Source organism: Geotrypetes seraphini, chromosome 18, assembly GCF_902459505.1.
Source record: "Geotrypetes seraphini chromosome 18, aGeoSer1.1, whole genome shotgun sequence".
Taxonomy (NCBI): Eukaryota; Metazoa; Chordata; class Amphibia; order Gymnophiona; family Dermophiidae; genus Geotrypetes; species Geotrypetes seraphini.
Genome location: NC_047101.1, coordinates 7,490,712 through 7,512,216, shown reverse-complemented (window position 1 = coordinate 7,512,216; position 21,505 = coordinate 7,490,712). Strand labels below are relative to the sequence as shown.

General features: G+C 42.9%; 1 protein-coding gene across 3 annotated transcripts in view; it reads right to left on the bottom strand.

Moving 5' to 3' along the window:
* The window catches only part of FGF1 (fibroblast growth factor 1), a 55,958-nt gene that overhangs the window by 14,047 nt on the left and 20,406 nt on the right, over positions 1–21,505 (bottom strand). For 2 of the 3 annotated variants that reach the window (XM_033927668.1, XM_033927669.1), the window contains exon 2: positions 2,774–2,844. The exons of the other annotated variant lie outside the window; for it this stretch is intronic. The gene's annotated coding sequence lies outside the window, so the exon portion shown is untranslated. The remainder of the gene's footprint in view (positions 1–2,773; positions 2,845–21,505) is intronic. 3 annotated transcript variants of the gene reach the window in all.

The window sequence follows — 21,505 nt, the reverse complement described above, 5'->3', positions numbered from 1 at the left end:
TAGGCAGTCAGCCGGCGCCTCTTTTCTCTGCGCTTATTCCCTTCCAGCACCCCCCCGCTGACGGCTCGGCGCCCTGTCTGGAGGGCCTTCGGGCATGCGTGGACGTCGATGTGATGATGTCACTCGTGCGCGTAAGGACATCGCGTCGACGTCCGCGTACTTCCGGAGCAAAGTTTGCGAGACACTGGTTTAGAGGATCCATTTGTGCCACGTCTATGGCAGGGAGAAAATACAGGTGTCTAAATAATGGGTACCCCGTAAACACCAGTATTCGATTAAGGCTCTATAGGCACCCAAGTGTCCCTATAGAATAGGTGCACACGCCGAGTTAAATGAAGGTTCTCTGTCATAGCAAAGCCCTAAAGGAGGTGACTGCCATGCAAATGCCTACGTCTAGGCCTTTGCCTGGCATCCAGAGGGTGCCTGTTGTATAAGGGAAAGTAGATGCCTACTTATTTTATAGACTAATAATATATTCACACGCAGGCAGTTAGGTCAGTCGAAGAGTTGGTGTAAATTCCCAGACCTGGTCCTGGAGGTACCCCAGCCAGTCAGGTTTTCAGGATATAATACTAGAACCAAGACTTCTCAGAGTAAATGTCCAAAATAGAAGTTAGATGAAATTCAAATACAATAAAGCAAATGCATTTATACATACGCTCAGATATGTGTAATCCGACCAAGAGCCGTGGCTCCTATAGCCGAACCCACCGTCCCATCACTGTGTAGGACTATAATGCTGGTGCTTCTTAAATAATAAAAGTATTTTTCAGTGGCTATAAAAGGAAAAACAATTCCTACTTAAAAGGGGTGTTGGTAGGTCCCGACATGGACCATGTTTGGGATCGGCTATAGGAGCCACGGCTCTTGGTCGGATTACACATATCTGAGCGTATGTATAAATGCATTGACTTTATTGTATTTGAATTTCATCTAACTTCTGTTTTGGACATTTACTCTGAGAAGTCTTGGTTCTAGTATTATATTGTTATGGAGTTTGACCTCTCAGCCCTGCTTTCTTTCCGAGTGTTTTCCTCACCCCCTAGGTTTTCAGGATATCCACGAGAGAGATCTGCACACTCCCTTCCCCCACTGTACGCAAATGCCTCTCATGAATATTCATTGTGGATATCCTGAAAACCTGGCTGGCTGGAGAGCCCCCCCCACGAGAGGTTCATTTTTCTAAACATTTACATATGTGATCGACAGGTAAATGTTAGCGCCTGTTTGATAGAATCGCCCCCAAAGTGAGAGAAAGCTTTTAGTACAGGGTCACTCAGACCTGCAGTGGGGGGGGGGGGGGGGGGGGGGGTCCACAGGCCAGTGGAGAGATTTGCATGCCTGTCCGCTCCATTATCTGCAAATCTCTCTCAATATCCTGAAAACCTGATGCCGAGTCTTCCTGCTTTAGCTGTTGGCACCTGAGGCAAGGCCACACACACAGCATCAGCAGGCTTTTGAACCCTGGCTCCTGGGACTCTGTAATCACTAGGCTACTTTTCCACTCTGTGGATCCACCTGGTTAACTTTAGCGTACACAGTTTTGTTGTTCTAAGTTGCTCGGATCACCACAGGAAACCATCCCCGTGTCATTCTTTAAGGAAAGAGGGAAGAATCAGAGCATGAATGGGCCCAGCCACTGACCCTCAAGCCTTGCATTGAAGAATGCTGGTGGAGAAGGACTGAGGTTGAGATAAACACTAAAGAATGACAGTCTCTGGTATCCAGAGCAGATATTGTGATGTCATAATGCCTCATTCCACCAGTGCCTATGAGCCAAAATCCATCAGTGATGTCACAATGGGTTCATTATCCTATACTTGGCTCACATAAGAATCAGAGTATGAATGGGCTCCGCCACTGACCCTCAAGCCTTTACGAATGCTGCTGTAGAAGGACTGAGGTTGACTAAAGAATGACATGGGATTGTTTCTTGCAAATTATCTGTGGGGACGGGGGACAAATTCTGTACCCGTGTTAGTCTCTACACTCTGTGATGCTCAGGACAATAGCATGCAAATTATATGGATGCTATTTATGTGGAGTAGCCCTGGTAAAAAGAGGAGGAACTGTGCCTAGTGCCTGCTCAGAAGAGCAGATTGGTAGGCACAGCTTCTCCCCCTGTCCCTTGCCCGCAAACTCTTCTCTTCTCCCCTGCCAGCAATCAGCTGAGCTGGCACCAGAGCCATGATCCGCTAAGTCAGTGGATCAGCTGATCGCGGCTCATCTCCCTTGCCGGCTCAGCTGATCACAGGCAGGGGAAAAGCGGTTTGGAGGTTTTTGGTTTTTGTTTTAAACCTCAAAAATGTGTGCAGTAGTTGTGCGTGTGTTGCGTACATGTGAAACATAGAAATATAGAAGGTCTGCCCACTCTACTGACCCACCCCCAAGTCTACTATCCTAGGGATCCCACTCCTGGTGACAGGTTCCCTTGGCTTAACCCTCTAAGGGATCCCACATTTGCTCTTAAATTCTTGCACACTGTTTGCCTCGATCACCTGCACCGGGAGCTCGTTCCGGTGCAGGTGATCAAGGCAAACAGCGTGTATCCCGTGCATATACCAATGAGCTCCTTGTAATGCATTTGCATAGGATTCTCAGTGGCTGCTACGAGGATCAGTAGAAGCCCCTGAGAACGCTTTTGAGCACTGGCGGCTGAGCTTCTGTGCCATGTAAGACTGGTTTAACGAGTCTTACCAGCACAGAAAACTTTTGAGCATCAGGGCCTAAGTTTCCAGGACTAGATTTCCCATTAGATAGAGTAGGCACCTACCTAGATGTGTCTTGTATCTTCAGGGTGCCATTTGTTTTTAAGAGAGTGGGTCTGAAGCGAGAGAGAGCTCCCTAGAGAAGGAGAAAGAGGCATCCTTTAACTCTGGGTTATCTTTAAATGGGACTTTCCTTCTTGTCCCAGCTTTTGAGGGGTCTCCCCTGCTCCTGTGTCTAGCAAGTCTCCCCTACTCCCACTGGGGATCCAAGAACTCCCACTCAGCAGTCTCTTCCTCTGCTGGCAGTGGAGATGTTATCTTCTTCCGTGGAACCAGATTCCCAATAAGAGCAGCAAACTCTCACAGCTTTTATTGCGAGACTGTTCCTGCGGCAGAAGGAAATGACATCTTGTTAATGTGTTTGTGGCTGCCAGAGGAGGGAGTTAACTTTTTGGTGCATGCCAGGGGTGGAGACAAGAAGTGGCCTGGGCATTGCTTTGGGGGAGGGGGGTTCCTAAAATCTCCCTCTCAAAAATCAGGAACCCTTGGCAGTTCTGTGTAAATACAGCACTGATTGTGCCCTTCAGCTGGTTGGTGCAACATAATAATTTTCTTGGACAAGTTCCTGGAGGAAAAGTCCATAGTCTGTTACTGAGAAAGACATGGGGGAAGCCACTGCTTGCCCTGGAATCGGTAGCATGGAATGTTGCTACTCTTTGGGATTCTAGAATCTTGTTACTCTCTCGGATTCCGGAATCTTGCTGTTCTTTGATATTCTATATGGAATGTTGCTACTCCGTGGGTTTTGGCCAGGTACTAGTGACCTGGATTGGCCACCACGAGAACGGGCTACTGGTCTTGATGGACCATTGGTCTGACCCAGGAAGGCTATTCTTATGTTCTTTTGGGCCAACCCTACTTTTTCCAGTCCTATGTGCATCCCCGGAAGGAGCCGATTTATGTTTGGCGAAACGAGCACCGTTGGGATTGGACTGGTGCAACCATGTTTTGAGATTAAGTCTGGTGCATTAGTCAGCTATTATCACTTTAAATTATTTTTTTGCGCATGTGAAACAATATAAGATATACTTAAGCCTCCTTTTCCGAAACTGCGACAGCAGATTCTAGCGCGGGGAGCCGCCCTGAATGGCCCGTGCTGCCCCCCCGACGCTCATTGAGTTCCCATGGGCGTCGGGAGCAGCACGGGCCATTCAGCGCGGCTCCCCGCGCTAGAAACTGCTGTCGCAATTTCATAAAAGAGGAGGTTAGTAAAAATTAAGTTACTTATAATCACTCAATAAAGGAGTTAAACAAAAGGTTTTATTTTTTATAAGATCAGTGACTGAAATCTGGAACTGGTAAGTCTCAGACTTGAATCTTGTCGCATTCCATCAAGTTTCAAGTTTCAAGTTTAATAGTTTTTTTTGATTAATCGCTTAATCATACTTCTAAGCGATGAACAGTTTAAAAATTACATTTGATGGGTAACAATACAATAAACGACAATACAGTGGTGCCTCACACAACGAACTTAATTCGTTCCAGGAGCAAGTTTGTTATGCGAAAAGTTCGTTATGTGAAACGCGTTTTCCCATAACAATACATGTTAAAAAAAATAATTCGTTCTGCAGCATAAAATATGCTAAGATGACATAAAAAAAGATAAATTTGTCAAAATGGTGAAAATGGTGGTCTTGCTGAGGCCAAACTCTTTGACGAGGTCCCACTGTTTTACCCCACATTCACTCCTTCTAATTATTTCCCGTTTCATTTCAACAGAAATCACCTTCCTACTTTTTTTAGAAGCCATGATATATAAAAAATATTGAGTTTATCTTAAAAGGACGACTGTATACAGTGAGAGAGGGCAGTTAAGCGCAGTGACTAACGACTGCCTGCAGTGCCTGCGCGGAAGGATGCAATACATCGGCAGCTCAGGCGACTTCGTTGTGTGAAACGAAGTTCATTGTGTGAAACGAAGTTCGTTGTGTGAAACGAAGTTCGTTGTGTGAAGTTCGTTGTGTGAAACGAAGTTCGTTGTGTGAATCAAGACATGAAGTTCGTTGTGTGCAGCGTTCGTTGTGCGAGGCGTTCGTTATGCGAGGCACCACTGTATTTAAAAAACAACATGGGATTAAAATCAAATTTTAACATAATCATAACATTGGGTAAGGGGGAATGAAATACAAATCAATAAAGCAAAGAAGAAACATTAAGGGAAAAATACAGAAGGTAAACAAAATAACAATAAAATGTAATAAGATAAAATTTATTAGGGTATAGGATATTAAAATTAGTTTTCAAAGGCATCCTTGAAGAGAAATGTTTTTAAATTACTTTTAAATTTTCCAAGTTCCTGTTCTTCCCTTAAAAACATTGGAAGGGCATCATTCCATCAGCTTCTGAGCCAGGTTCTCCTCTCATCTATATTTCGAACACCTTTATGATGTTACTGGAAGTCACAGTTTTAACCGATCTTTACTTGTACCCTGAACAAATCCACTGCAGCCCCACGCGGAGCCCCCAGGCTGGCCGGCTGCCTTTTTTTTCAGCGAGACATGGAAGAAGTGGCTACACTTAGCTCCTCTTTTACAAAGGCAATAAACATCGCGTGCTAAACACGCACTAAACGCTCCCGCGTGCATGTTAGCCTAGGAACGCATTAGCGGTTAGCGCAAGCGTTAAAATGCTTCGCACCTTTGTAAAAGAGGGCCTCAATTGAGAAAATTTGCATATTGCAGTATAAGAAAATCCATTCAAAGTGGTTTACATATAAACTCGATCAAGTCAAGCCAGAAAAGAAATCCAGAAAGGCCAATATAAAAGCACGCAAAGCATAACATAGCAACGCCAAAGCCTAAAGGAATGACAGCCTTTGTGACCAGAGTGTTGCTGCTATATTGACTAACTGGTTGTCCCGGGACCCGCCCTCTTATATTCAATGGAGATCCTTGATGATCGTACATGCCTCTTTGGAGACATGTTCTAATAGCTTAGAAGGTTTGAACATAAATGGTATTTAATAAAGATTGGACTGACGCAGAATATAGTAACTGGCAGTGTGGTCAGAAGGTCCATACAAATGAATTACTGACTACACTGAATTTGTGACTATGGACAAGAGAGAGGGTTGGAGAAAAGTTTTGATGTAAGACTTAGAACAGAACAATTCTTTGGAGAGGAGACAGGTCGGGGATCTGGACCGTGGTCCAGGCCGCCGCTTCTGTCAGACTTGGGAACGTTTCTGGATGGAACTTACTCCCCATGCTCGTAACTGATGGTTGAAATTGTGAAGATGACCCCCCATAATTCCTGAGCTGTTACTGGACTCTATTTTTATGTAAACGGGGGAGGGGGTTGGGGGGGGAATGGTTTTTGCACATGTGAGAGATTTTGATGAACGCTTCTGTATGCTATTCTTGCACTTTGTTGGAAATTTAATAAAAAATATCTACCCCCCCAAAAAAAAACCTACGTAAAGCTGCACTGGAGCCCTACGTCATATGACCTCTGTTACCTCCCCCCCAAATGAAAGCTTACCCCCCAAATAATAACAGAAATAAAAGTAGCAGAGAACGACCCTGTTTGAAGGTCACGGGGGTCCCAGAGTGGAGGGAGACTATCCTATCAGAAACAATATCTTTCCGAAAAAAATCAAGTTAACCTCCTTCCTCTAATTCAGTGGTAATTTATTCCATAAGGTAGAGGAGTAAGAACATACAAGCTCTACCAGCGATACAGCTCTCCTTCACTCGGCAACAACCCTAAATAGTTTTTGGGACTGTAAATTACATGTTTTTAGGCCCATCCTGGTATTTTTAGAGCACATTTGACCATGCCAGCTGCCTTTGACTCCATAAGAAGAGGGAATGAATACTGTTTTCCACTCTCTTTGTTTCCTGTAACCAGAGACTAATGCTCTGCTCATACTTTAAGAACTCTGTCATTGGTATTCTGCACACAGGGACTCTTTTGGTCTACTATTAAACATTTGGCAAGGCGACAGCAGGTTCCTGAGGAAAGAGAGCGATAAGGGGGATGAAATTCAAGTGGCAGCCCTTGCTAGACTCCTCAGAAATATTAGTTTGCCAGTTTCCTGGCTGAAGCGTCTCATTTTTGGCTCCAGGCTTCCTCTTTCTTTGGCCCTAATGTTTTCATTTTAGGAGTTTTTACATTTATACCCGTATATATGTGACTCTGGAGTCCCGAGGTAGCCTGGCATTCTGGGAGAAGCCTCCATTGTGCTCCCTATGTGTGATATAGTATATGCAGGAAGTGGCATGCAGGGGTCCCGTTACCCCTTCGGCAAAATGATTTTTCTAGCTGATTCCCCACGTGGAGAGCCAGGGCAGGAGCTGTGATACCACAGAGATTATCAGCATTGTTGCTGATTAATCTCTATTAATGGTCAGGGGCAAAAAACAGTGGAAACAATTATGAAAAAATAAAATTGTGGAACACGTAGACAAACATGATTTAATGGGACAGAGTCGGCATGAGATCAGCCAAGGGAGGTCTTGCCTCACCAATCTGCTTGACTTCTTTGAAGGTGTGAATAAACGTGGATAAAGGTGAACCAGTTGATGGAGTGTATCTAGATTTTCAGGAAATTTTTGATAAAGTTCCTCATGAGAGGCTCCTGAGAAAATTGTAGAGTCATGGGAAGGAGGCAATGTTCAGTTGTGGATTAGGAACTGGTTATCGGCCACAAAACAGAGGGTAGGGTTAAATAGCCATTTTTCTCAATGGAGGAGGGTAAATAGCGAAGTGCAGTAGGAATCTGTTCTGAGACAGGTGTTAATTAACTTATTTATAAATGATCTGGGAATTGGACTGATGAGTGAGGTAATTAAATTTGCAGATGACACTAAACTGTTCAAAGTTGTTAAAACGCATGTGGATTGTGAAAAATTGCAGGCGGACATTAGGAAGTTGGAAGACTTGGCGTCCAAGTGGCAGATGAAATTTAATGTGGACCATTGCAAAGTGATGCACATTTGTAAGAATAATCCAAATCATAGTTATCAGATGCTAGAGTCCACCTTGGGGGGTTAGCACCCAAGAAAAAGATATGGGTGTCCTTGTAGACAATATGCTAGAAAAGGTTGAAAAAAGAGCGACCAAGATGATAAAGGGGATGGAACTCCTCTCGTATGAGGAAAGACTAAAGAGGTTAGGGCTCTTCAGCTTGGAAAAGAGACGGCTGAGGGGAGATAGGATTGAAGCCTACAAAATCCTGAGTGGAGTAGAACGGGTACAAGTGGATTGATTTTTCACTCCATCAAAAATTACAAAGACTAGGGGACACTTGATGAAGTTACAGGGAAATATTTTAAAAAACCAATAGGAGGAAATATTTTTTCACTCAGAGAATAGTTAAGCTCTGGAACGCTTTGCCAGAGGATGTGGTAAGAGTGGTAAATGTAGCTGGTTTTAAAAAAAGGTTTGGACAATTTCCTGGAGGAAAGGTTCATAGTCTGCTGTTGAGACAGACATAGGGGAAGCCGCTGCTTGCTCTGGATCAGTAGCATAGAATGCTGCTACTATTTGGGCTTTTGCCACGTACTTGTGACCTGGAATGGCCACCGTGAAGACAGGCTACTGGGCTAGATAGACCATTGTTCTGACCCAGTATGAGTATTCTTATTTCTTATGGTTAATGTGTAGAGCCTGATCAGGATTAAAATTATTAATGCAATGCTATCTTATCATATATAAAAACTATTCATGCCAATACTGAGCCTGCTGCTGGTTGAAGTGAGCATCCAACCCTCTCAACAGCGCCCTCCTCCCAAAGAAACCCCCCTGAAAGAAGTCCCTGTCAAGAACATCAACCCTCCTGAAGTATCTTCTGGCAGTCTAAGTTAGGGCAGGCAGCAGAGATCCTTTGTTGTTCCTGACTATGCTGATTCACTGATTTTGACTGGATTCAAAATGGCAGCCGCCATCTCTAAAGGTTTTCTCACAGAGGGGCCTAAAGGGGGTGAGGGTTCTTTGGGAGGGAGGTGGATGCTCTTGTTGGGGCTTCAGAAGGGGGGGGGGTTCTTCTGTAGTGAGCTCTTTGGAAGGGGAATACTGCTGGAGGGCTTTAGGAGAGGTGTGGATGCTCTGGGAGGACTTCAGGAGAAGGTGAATGGTTTTGGGGATTCAGGAGGGTGGAGACTCTCAGGGAGGGAGCTTTGAGAGAGAATGAATGCTCTTTGGGAGGTAGAAAGCTCTTAGACAGTGATTAACTGTGATCAAGATTTTTAATTGGGTGATTAATTGCAATTAAAATTGGTAGCAGAAATATTTTAGAGGGAACTCCTTCCCTGCCCGACACGATTTGAGGAGGCTTTTCAAAACCTGGACAAAGTGCCGGGTTTTGAAAAGCCATCCGGGGAAATCCGGGTATCTGGTAACCCTACAGGAGGAGAGAGCAGAGAACATTGGCATATAGGCTCATTTCTGGACAGAGAACACTGAGACGAAATACAGAAATAGCAGAGGAAATATGGACAGATGTTGCCTGCAAGCATTTGCAAATGAAAACGTGTTCCAGTTCTCACAGTAACTTCTAAACAAAACCAGAGACGTGACTTCCTATGTGGAAGATAGGCCTACTCCTTTCCCAGAACAGTACATAAATAGTCTCATTCGTGATGCGGGAGCTTTTGCCATTGGTCCAGGGCTTTCAAAATCTGTCCTGGGCAACCCGAAATCAGTCAAGTTTTCAGGCTATCCACAAAGAATGTATGCAAATGTATCTCTTGCATATTCATTGTAGATCTCTTGAGAATCCTGTGGAGTACCTAGGACAGGTGTAGGATGCTCTCTTTTGGTCCTTTGACAAACTCTAGGTCAAAAGACCAATAGCCCTGGGACCCCCCAGTGGTGGAAGCATGCAGAAGTGTCTAGTAATGCTGCGGGGAGATGTTTTTAAAGTCTATACTTCTGGCCCACGATTGTTCTTCAGTCTCTTAAATGTTGCTGGCTTTTCTCGAGCATAAATGATCAGAGGCACTCATCTTGGCAAACCAGCTGTCCATTCTCGTGTCCAACATATCGACCAAGCAGAACGGGGAGTACCTGTTGGCGATCATTAACGTTCCAAACAAGCAGTGCAGACATAGGCTTCCCTGACTATCATAATGTTTAATGCTGCAGGCAAGGGAAATATTTATACTCATAATATGCTCACTACAGTTCAGCAGAAGCCATAGATGTCACCCAACTTCCTTTCTTTTCCAACGGCATTCCCCATATCCATCGGTGAGCACGTACAAGGCAAATCGCCCCCAGCTGTAGGGATACGAACATGACTCCCGTCACACCATGCCTTGCAATTATAAAATGTTTCCTGTTAATTTCCAGCTGTCATAAACGAAAGCTTTCCAAACTGCTAAATACTTGCAGTCGTTTGGGCCATCGTCTGTTCAGCTGTTTACATCCGTGCTTATTTCAGTAGAAATGGGAGGGATCACAATATCATTGAGTTGTTTTAAAGTGTCAGGTTGAACTGAGAAACCTTTCTCATTACTGTATCATCTGTCCAAAGGATAGAAGGCTGCAATTGCCCTGACCACATCATACCATTTCTATGAAAACATCACTGGCTACCAGTACAACACAGGGCTAACTTTAAAACTCTTATCGCTGATCGTCAAGACCCTTAAAGGAAATGCGCCAGAGTGCTTGAAGAACAGGATCTCCCTATATGCACCTTCAAGGTCGCTAAGGTCTTCCCAAGGAGGATTCCTAACCATTCCTTCTCCAAATTATATATTATAATATGATACCTGCCAATGAGTCTTCTCTGGAGTAGCCCCACACTCTGGAAAGCTCTCCTAGAAAGGCTTCATCTAATGCAAGACTATCTCTGCTTCACATCCAACAGATTCTTAGATCCAATATATGCAAATATCTCATGAATATTTATTAGGAATAGTCTGAAATACCAACTGGCTTGCCAGGAGAGTCCAGGGGACTGATTTGAGAGCCGCTGGACCGCATAGAGAGCAGAAACAAATTTGGGTCTGTGCATCTGCAGGTATACCATAATCTCATTGCCAGCTTCCTTCCCAGAAGTCTCTGTTTTTTTGTTCTACAAAGAGCACGCTTACGTTTTGCTTCCAAATGGTCTCTAAGTCAGTTATATTCATTAGTCATTTATAGGGGCCACATTGGCAAAAAGACTTCCGTTTGAGAGCCAGAACCATTCATCTCTTAGGTTTCTATGGCTGGGATCGTGATAGTTGCCATCACGTTACTCAGATGCAGCGAGACCCAGGTAACTGCAACAATTAGCCACAAGCATTGCCGAACAAAGTGGCTAACGCTGAGCGCTCCGGGGGAGGAACCTCTGCAATGATCCATCCAGTCCGACTATTCAAACACACTCAGGTCAGAGGTGTAGTAACGGGAGGGGGTGGGGGTGGTCCGCCCCAGGCACCATGTTGGTAGGGGAGCAGGCACCCCTCCTCCCCTCTGCCCCCCGCCTTTTCCCACTATTCCCCTCGCCCCTTCCCTTCCCGATGGGGTCGCAAGGAGCAAGGAGTCTTTTTATCCCCGTTATTAGAAATTTGTCAGGCATTAGGTTTCATACCATTTTCTTACGCTGATGACATACAACTTATTCACCCTTTGGATCCCGGAAATTATTCAGAAATCTTAGCTATAAATCAAAAATTGGAAAAAATTCAAAATTGGTTGGATTCAAATAAACTTGCGTTAAATATTAATAAAACAAAATCCATTTTGTTTACCTGGAAAAAAGAAATAACACTTAGTAATCCTTTTTATCTTAAAAACACTCAAATTGAATTGGTTCCCTCAGTTAAAATTCTTGGAATAGTAATCGACGCAAATCTTTCATATCATGATCATATTTCTCTTATAGTTAAAACATGTTTTTTCAAACTTCGTCAAATTAGATCAATTTCTAAATTCCTTACTACTTCATCCCTGAAAATATTAATCCATTCTTTTATAATATCAAAAATCGACTACTGTAACGCTTTATTCTTAAATATCACAAATAAGGAGAAAAGGAGATTACAGATTATTCAGAACATTGCCGTAAAATTAGTTTATAATGCAAAAAAGTATGACCATGTCTCACCTCTGTTGAAGGATGCACATTGGTTACCCATTGGGCATAGGATCATGTTTAAAATAATGTTTCTTATTTTTAAAACATTAGCTTTTAATGAACCGCAGTTCATATCTAAGTTATTAATTCCATATAAGCCAAAACGCTCGTTAAGATCATCGGAACAGAGTCTTCTTTCAGTACCATCTTTAAAGGTTATTGGAACCAGATATTTTTACAGTTATGGGCCCTCAATGGTGGAATATGTTACCACAGTATATTAGATCTGAAACTGATTCTGTTAAATTCAAATCACTTTTAAAAACTTATTTATTTAAAGATGCCTATGATTTTTAACACAGCTTTCTTAATTTTTTTTTTACATTGTGCTCTGGTTTTATAAATTCCCTCCCTATTGTTCTTTCCTATTTTTTAACAATACCTTATTATTGTAACTTTTTCCCCTCTCTCCCTAAACTCATGTATGTATCATTTGTATCTTGTATTTTTGTATTATCTTGTAAGTTTCTTATATTAAAATTGTAACATGTACATCGCCTAGAATTTATTTCATCAAAAACTGAATAAACTTGAAACTTGAAACTTGTTGACGTTCTTGATGCTCACGGCGGTGAACAACTAGATGTACGGGGAAGAGAAGGGGGGGGGGTGCACGCGTGTCAGGGGGGGATCGGGGAAGGATTGAGGCGGAGACAAGGGCAGGGGAGGGGCACCACTCCCCCTAGCTCCAATGAAGGCTGATTCTCCCAGCCTCGCTCTCTCCCTGAGCCCCATCACGTCGTCTTCATCACCCCCCCCCAAACCCTCTCCCTAGCACACACTTCTCTCCCAGCCCTATCTTACCCAGTCTTGACTCCCTTCATCCTGCCCCCTGCCTCGCCACCCGGTTTCCTAATGCTCCCTCACCTTCCACCGAGTGTTGTTGGAGCTTCCTCCAGGGCAGCTGCTCTCTATTCCCCCAGCATCACGTGGCAGTACAATGAATCTCAGCCACACAGTATCCAAATGCCTTTCACAGGTCACAGAGTCCTGTGAGAATAGCATGGGCGTTTCGGACACTGCCTGTCTCAAATTCACTGAGAGACTTACAAGATCATGAAGGGCATAGAGAGAGTAGAGAGGGACAGATTCTTTGAACTTTCGAAAAATAAAAGAACAAGAGGTCATTCGGAAAAGTTGAAAGGGGACAGATTCAAAACAAATGCTAGGAAGTTCTTCTTTACCCAACGTGTGGTGGACACCTGGAATGCGCTTCCAGAGGACGTTATAAGGCAAAGTACGGTACTGGGGTTTAAGAAAGGATTGGACAAATTCCTACTGGAAATGGGGATAGAGGGGTATAGATAGAAGATTACTGCACAGGTCCTGGACCTGTTGGGCCGCCGCGTGAGCGGACTGCTGGGCACGATGGACCTCGGGTCTGACCCAGCAGAGGCATTTCTTATGTTCTTATGTTCAGTCCCAAGGCAAAATCAGAACATTTGTTTTGGAGGCTGTGCCAGCAACAAGCTTCGGTAAAAAGAGTGAGAGCGATTGCACAATTAGGCATGTATCTCTGCACACCCCTAGTGCATGCAAATGCTCAGAATACTAGACGTTAAGAGCACTTTTATCTGTGAAAGTGTCAGCAGGGCACCTTACTGCTATTCTACAACGCGTGCTAAGTTTACAAAGCGTACAAATACAGGGGTTGCGGATGCGTGGACAGATGGGAGATATGTGGGACCCCCCCCACTTACATATGTAACTCCCAGAATACTGTAAGATAGGGGCTCGCAAACTTTTTTTTAGCTCTGACACACTAAACGGAGCAAATATTTTTCACAACACATTATAATTGAAATTGTAAAATTGCAATAAAAATTGCAATAAAAAAATTAAATCTGAGAGTTGTGTATGTCTGGGTAATTGTAACAATGGTGAAACGAAAGTAGATAGAACAGAATTGCTAATCAATGCGATGGATGTGCTTGTTATTGAGTGCAAATGAACTCAAAAATGTGGCTCGATAGTCGACATGCAAACACGCATTTCTTCATCTACCATCTGCAGCTTTCTCTCTTTTTTTTTAAATTTAATTTCTGTCAGAGCTGAAAATCCAAGTCCGTAAAAATAAGACGATCCAAACGGTAACAAAGCCTTGATTGCTTTGTGGCTCAAGTTGGGATAAGTACTGCATAAAAAAAAATAAAAATAAAACCAAAATTAGTTGCTTTTAGTTTTCAAGGATCAGTCGGGTCAAAGAATGATGTTTGTCTGGGCGGCTGTATCCTTACGCATGCAGACACTCATAACATTGACAGACTCTTGCGTACGTGTCATCTATTCTAGTGTATACTTATGAAGGGAATTATAGAATTGCCCCCTCAGTGGGAAGAGAGTCAGGGAGCCACACCTAGATTCAATGGGGGCCGCCACAGGCCCTCGGCTCTTGGCATGACGACAGCTGCCTAAAGCAGAGATTTATCTGTAACAGAAGTTCTCCTTGGGACAACAGGAGAAGTCAACCAGCCAAAACAGGATCCCAAGAGGCCAATTAGACCACTGGAAATGTCTGAGCTAGCGAGTGTCACTCCTTGGGCATCTAGAGAGGAATAGTAAGTGCCACACATACAAATAGCTAGTTAATTTACAGATTTGGGCGGCCAAACTGATATACGATAAACATAAATATGATCATGTCATGCCTTTACTAAGATCCCTTCACTGGCTTCCTGTTTATTGGAGGATCCAATTTAAATGTGCAACTGTAATTTTCAAAATCCTATATGGTATTTTTTCCCCCTTTGGTTCCTGTCTCATTTAATTCACAAGAAGTCTCTAATTCTAGGAGTTCTCAGAATTATAAACTTGGCTTTCCCACTGGAATAAAAACTATGGCCAATTTCTGTCGACCATTTTCTTTTTTATTCGTAAAAGTTTGGAACGACCTTCCTTCTATAATTGGAGTCCTCTCTCATCTACCCACTTTTCGTAAAGTACCGAAGACATATTTATTTCTGAAATTTACTACTGATCCTTCTTTTTCAAATAATCAGTCATAAAAGGTAAAATTCTGGCCTAAAAGATATAGTTTCTGTTCTAATCTACTGTATAATTTTATCAATATTTTGTTAACCAAGTCGAGCCCTCCTGTTGGGATGAATCAGTATTAAAAAAAATCAAAGATTAGGTTAAAAAAATCTGTCTATGTGTCTTTATATTTTTTGAGAAGGAGAAGAGAACATTGAAAGTAAATTTATAAAAACAAGCTATCATGGTACGGTGGCTGCTAAGAAGAGAATGAAATGCATTAAAGATTGCGTTATTCCAACAGAAGGGACTAGCTGAGGCACAGTTGATGGAGGGAGTTTAGCTTTATGGAATTACAATTGTCTTTTTTTCATGCTAACTTTGAACCTTTTTTACCGGTTCACATTCAGATTCTTTTCTACTGGGATCTGCTCTGTGGTTTTCTCTTTCTTTTAGGAACAGCACCAAAGGCGATAGCATCTCTTTTAGACAGCCATATCCCTTTCATGAATATCAGCTCTGTGTAGCGACTTATATAGAACAATCTCATGCTCCACTTCCTCCCCTTGTAAGTGACCCATCAACGATTCCCCTGGGATAAAGTGGAAATAAACAGCGCTAGCCTTCATTGGGGGGGAAACCCATACTGAAAGGTGAATGTCTCCTTGTAGACTAGAGTTGGGGACATTTTTCATTCCCCGAGGATCAGCTTTCCCATCTGCGAGATTATTCTTAAATCCAGATGCAGAAAAGCATGTGCGTGAGTCTCATTGCCACTGCAGGAAATGAAACAGAGGAACCCTATTTATTAATGTATGCATATTTTAGGTTTATTTGGCCTCTTCGCAACAGCTGTAGGCAATTATCCATACAACAAAATGTACATGTAATAATTCACATGCATAACTGACAAACCAACTTAAACAAAATGTACACAAGAAACCAAAATCTAAAAACGTCTTAAAGTCATAAAACTAATATATCCTGACAGTCTTCTAGAATCTAACCCCCCCCCCCTCCCTTCAAACTTCTTGCACAGTTTATAGAAGACTGAATAGCCCTTGGCCACGTTTGAATCTTTTGAAATTGCATTCTGAAAAACATACTAAGCTGGCCTGGAGTTTCTCCTCTGGTGAACTTGAGTTCAAACCAAACTCGCTGTAAATTCTCACGTGAAATGATTAAAAATCAGTACTTTTAGCTAAATCCCTCAGGAGTTTTGTTCACGTACACACACCACCTTGGGTGAATCTTTTCATAGCGACTATAAATAAATCCAAATACACAAATACGCGTAAAACAAAATAAAAAATCTGTTTTTAATTGGCAACCTTTCCTCAGGAAAGGACTGGACTTAGCAGGGTGATCAGGGCTGGTGTTAGACATGCTGGAAATAAATTTGGCAGGGGTTCCAAAAGCCTTCAGCTTCAGGCAGGCTTGGAAGCTCCTGTAGTATGGGCATCTAGGTAGGGTTGCCAGATTTTCCCCAGGCCCACCCAGCCGTCCATCCCTGCCCCGTAATGCCCTAATCCCGCCCTTAGTCCCGCCTCCCCTGCTCTTGTCCTCCCTGCCCGACGCGATTTGAGGAGGATTTTCAAAACTGGGACACAGTGCCAGGTTTTGAAAAGCCATCTGGACCCCCCCCGGGGAAATCCGGACGTCTGGTAACCCTAGTCTAGGGCAATTGTCCTGTTTGCATCCCTCTCCCTCTGCGTAGGTCCTGCAGGTACCCTTTCGGCTTCTAGCCAGCAGGAATGGAAGCACCCTGAAATCCAACTTGTTGTGAGGTCATGAGGAAAGGCTTAATTTTAATTTAATTTAATTTAATTCTTATATACCGCTAATAACTTTGAGGTTTCTAAGCGGTTTACAAAAATGAATGCATTAAAAGATACAATAAATAAAAATAAATAAGATAGGTACTTGGAAATTCCCTAACTGTCCCAAAGGCTCACAATCTAACTAAAGAACCTGAAGAGACAATTTATGAAAAATAAAGATAAAATATAAAGACAGAGACAGAGATAGAGATAGAAATGAGTATTCCACCAAGTAATGAATAAATAAATATAAAGATAGAATAAAAAATAAATAAGTAAAATAAATAAAAAATAGAGATAAAAAATAAGTATCAAGAGAAATAAAAAATATATATTTAAAAGTATTCTCCCCTGCTGCATAGGCTTACAACTATTCTGATATACTGTAATTATTCTAAGTGACCCACAGAGAGATAGTTGCCTCGGACAGGTCAGTTGCAGCATCTATAACAGGGGTAGGGAACTCCGGTCTTCGAGAGCCGTATTCCAGTCGGGTTTTCAGGATTTCCCCAATGAATATGCATGAGATCTATTTGCATGCACTGCTTTCAATGCATATTCATTGGGGAAATCCTGAAAATCCGACTGGAATACGGCTCTCGAGGACCGGAGTTCCCTACCCCTGATCTATAATATTACCAGAATCCAACCTCTCCTTTCCTCACTCGCGTAGACTACTGCAACTTGCTTCTCTCAGCCATCTCTCTCCCCTTCAATCCATGCAATATTCTGCCGCACGACTTGTATTCCGTGAGAGCCGCCATGCTCACATTATCCCTCAAGGCATTTGATATGAATGTGATATAACATATCTACACTTGATCCTGACCCGTCTTCGCCTTTTTCGGGACACAGAACATTGACGTCTTCCCGGCACTGGCTTACTTCCAAACTGCAGGAGTTGTGGTTGAAACCCACGCCAGTCAGTACGGATCCGTATTGCCACGTACAGAAATGATCTAGCCATACCTTAGAAAAAAGACCCTTTTTTGCTCATGAATTTGGGCTTTACGAGTAAGTGTTTGACAATTATCTAGGTGCCATAAACCTTGGATAAAAGGAACTGGCAGACCTTTAGTGTAAAGAGCGGTCCTTAATTTAGAAATTCGGCCCATCAGTTTTCAAAGGGGCTGATTAAGGAGCCTAAACCCTTCGAAAACGGATGCACTGATTTAAGGCGAGGGAAAACTGCTGACCCAGCTTCTGTATTTCCGGCAGAGTGATCATCTCTTTGGAGCTCTGCCTTTCACCTACTTCTTGCAATGGCATCATCCTTCCTGTTTTGACAAACAGACATCATGAGACGCGGGACATACAGGCAAAGAATCCCAAGCAAAATCAGAGCTACTCCAGCCATGAGATAAGACTAGAGAGTTTTTGACACCTGAATCTATGGACGCGGGGCAAGATTCACAAAACTTTAACGCCATCACTACACTGTTTTCCGGTGGCTTAGCCTGTACGCATTTAAACGGCGGATTATCAAAATGGATTATCTCTGTCTTTAGCGAGGTTTCTAGCAGTCTCCGACAATGGCATGCGAATGGGCTCTTTAACATTGAAATGAGCCTTCCGATGGATTCATAAAAATAGCCGAGGCATTTTCGAAGAGCGGCGTCGGCTTTTGGCGTCAAAAAGCAGCGACTGGTCCAGCGGTGCCATTAAAGTGCCAGCACTTGTGTTTTGACTGTGGCTAATGAAAAAAAAAAAGGTGTATCTATATATTTTAATGGAGGATAGTAAAATCACTCTGCTTTTGGGTGAGACAGGCATGTTTCATGCGTGTTTGTTAAAAGCCAACGTTTCTTCTTGAGTGCATGTATGATACCCTTGTCTTGTGGGTCTTGATTAAATTGTACATTAAAAACAAAATTACAAGAATTATAGTTGTTTTTTGGAGAGAAAGCCATGTTTTATGCGCGATTGAAAAAAGTCGACGTTGCTTCTCCCCTCCTCTCCCTTCCATTCATCCAATAGTGCAGCAGGAGAGTGTGTTTTGGGTTGTTGTTTTGTGGGGGTTTTTTTGGGGGGGGGGTTACAGCATTTTTCAGCGCATGGGCACATGCAAAGGTAGGAAATCTTCGCTGCTGTCCGCCGATCTTATTTGCATGCGCGATTTTTTAAGACTGTCTCGGGTTTTTAGATGTGGTATCAAAACGGCTGCGGTAGCAGACCGTCGCTTTTCAACGCGGGTTTTTGAAAATCCCGGCCTCAGTCTGCTGAGCCGTGTGTGTAATCAGCAGTGGCTCTGACCATAAAGCCACTGTTTTACAAATCTGGAGCATCCTTTACTTGTTTGGCTAAGTTTTTATCCATATCACTTTACAGTTGTGCATTTGCTAAGTAGTGCTAAGAGTGGGCCGTGAGTGTGGCCAAAATTCAGCTAGGGGGCTGCTTTGCGGATAACAAATACACATAAGATAAACCAGTGTCGAGGTACAGTAAACTCGGGGCCGCAGCTGCACGGCATCCGGAAATGCGCAGACGTCGATGCGATGACATCACGCCAAGGTCCGAAAATGCATGGAGGCCCTCCAGTTTGGGCCTTGAGCCTGCTATCACTACGCCAGTGGTGGTGGTGGTGGGGGTGCTGAAGGAGGAGAAGCTCCGGCAAATGAACATTTAGTAAGCCCCTTCAAAGACTCACCGGTACGGGATATACTAAATGTTCACTTGTTGAAAAATCTTTCCCCCAAGAGAATAGATGGCCAGAGCCCTTGATATAGCTCTATGCAAAGGGTCTGGCTGAAGGAATATAATTTTGCCTGAATGTCCTTTGGAAGCGTTTGGTAGAGCATCTATGTTTAAGTGGGGAGTGGGATAGACCACATCAACCTTGGGGTAGACAATCTTTATTTGTATAAATCAATTCACAATAATAATACACATAAATTCACATTAAAAAGTCCAAGATGATAAAGGGGATGGAACTCTTCTCGTATGGGGAAAGACTAAAACGGTTAGGGCACTTCAGCTTGGAAAAGAGACGGCTGAGGGGAGACAGGATTGAAGTCTACAAAATCCTGAGTGGAGTAGAACGGGTACAAGTGGATCGATTTTTCACTCCGTCAAAAATGACAAAGACTAGGGGACACTCCATGAAGTTACAGGGAAATACTAGATCTTGTGGTAAGAGCGGATAGCGTAGCTGGTTTTAAGAAAGGTTTGGACAAGTTCCTGGAGGAAAAGTCCATAGTCTGTTATTGAGAAAGACATGGGGGAAGCTACTGCTTGCCCTGGATCAGTAGCATGGGATGTTGCTACTCCTTGGGTTTTGGCCAGGGACTAGTGACCTGGATTGGCCACCGTGAGAACAGGCTACTGGGCTTGATGGACCATTGGTCTGACCCAGTAAAGCTAGTCTTATGTTCATAAAGATTGGGTATGATTATACTTATTACAAAAGTTTTACTGTTATATGGCATAAGAAAGGAACACATAGAAAGTTCAATGGCTTCTAAATTAATTGCAGGAACAGCAGATAAAACCGATGACATTATACCGATGAAGCGATGGCAATTCAGCAGCGGAGCTTATTCTCGCTGACCATAAGTAATCCTCGAACCACAGAGAGAAAAACAAGGAACTCACCACGAAGGCAGAGAAGGCCCCAGATGCAGCCGAGTCTTCCACACTCTTAATTGGACTGTGTTTTGCCGTCTCTAGGATAATGGCTGGGCAACAACCGATTCAAAATAGCCACCTCCTCTATTCTTAGAAACGAGCTGTGTGTTCACATGATACCGGGAACAGGAGATGAAAACGTAAAAGGTTCTCTTATTCACATTTACCACTTCCTCCACACTGTACTTACTCTTCCACACCAAGGGTTGAATGAAATTGAAAGACCACAAAAATACACATGATTTTCCTTTCATATCGTTTGAGGAGCGGTTGCTCCGGCGGACGAGATAAGAGGGCTGCTCCCTGCCACCCCCGCGCACGCAATAGTCTCCCGTCCACTTCCCCAGAAAAGTCAACAAAGCTTGAACTACAGTTCAGTTTCGTTCTGGTTCTGAGACTTATAAAAATAGAGGTTAATAAAAAAAATCAATGTATAAATGTATAGTACATTATAAGTCGCATAAATTTGTTTTCTTTGAACCCTTAACTGACAACATTCCTATCACTGTCAAGGCTGGAGAAAGCGCAAGATGGATAAAATGATAAATGACTTCCTCGCACAGATTTACCTATAACTGTTTTTTCTTATTATTGATGATTGCTTAAACTCCGTTTTTACTTAATCTTGGATTTCAAATGATGAGGACTTGAGTGAGATTTAAGATAAAAAAAATTTTTTTTCCTTTTATATACTATATATTAAGTTTGAACTATTTTCTTTTTTTATTTCTTGAATTTTGCTTTCTGTACAAGTATATACTTGATTGTTATATTTGAAAAATTCACAAATAAATTAAAAAAAAAAAAAATCAATACAAAACAGACCAGACAGAGAAGAGAGAGTGATACGTTTTTTTTGACTAGTTTTGGGGCGTTAAATCCCCTTCCTCGAGTCAGGAGGGTATGAGGAAAAGATGGCAATGCCTGACTAGAAGTTAATCATGAAAGCATTCCAAGGATGCTCTGAAGGGGAAATCAGCAAGAGGCGGACGGAGATGGAGGATGATCAGGAGGTGACAGCCAGGAGAATTTTACGGTTTATAATGTGTTAGAAAACCTGGATCTTTGTTAAGTTTTTTTTCTGTTAGCTTTATCTGATCTGTTTGACTTCAACAATCTTAAATTTCCTGGGTTGTTTTAAAGTTCCTTTTTATATCCTGATCACAAGGCTCTGGTCCCAGAAGTGCTTCCCAAAGAGGTGTCACCTTGGTCTGCTTTGTGGACTCTGATCTGATGTCTGTCCAGGGATC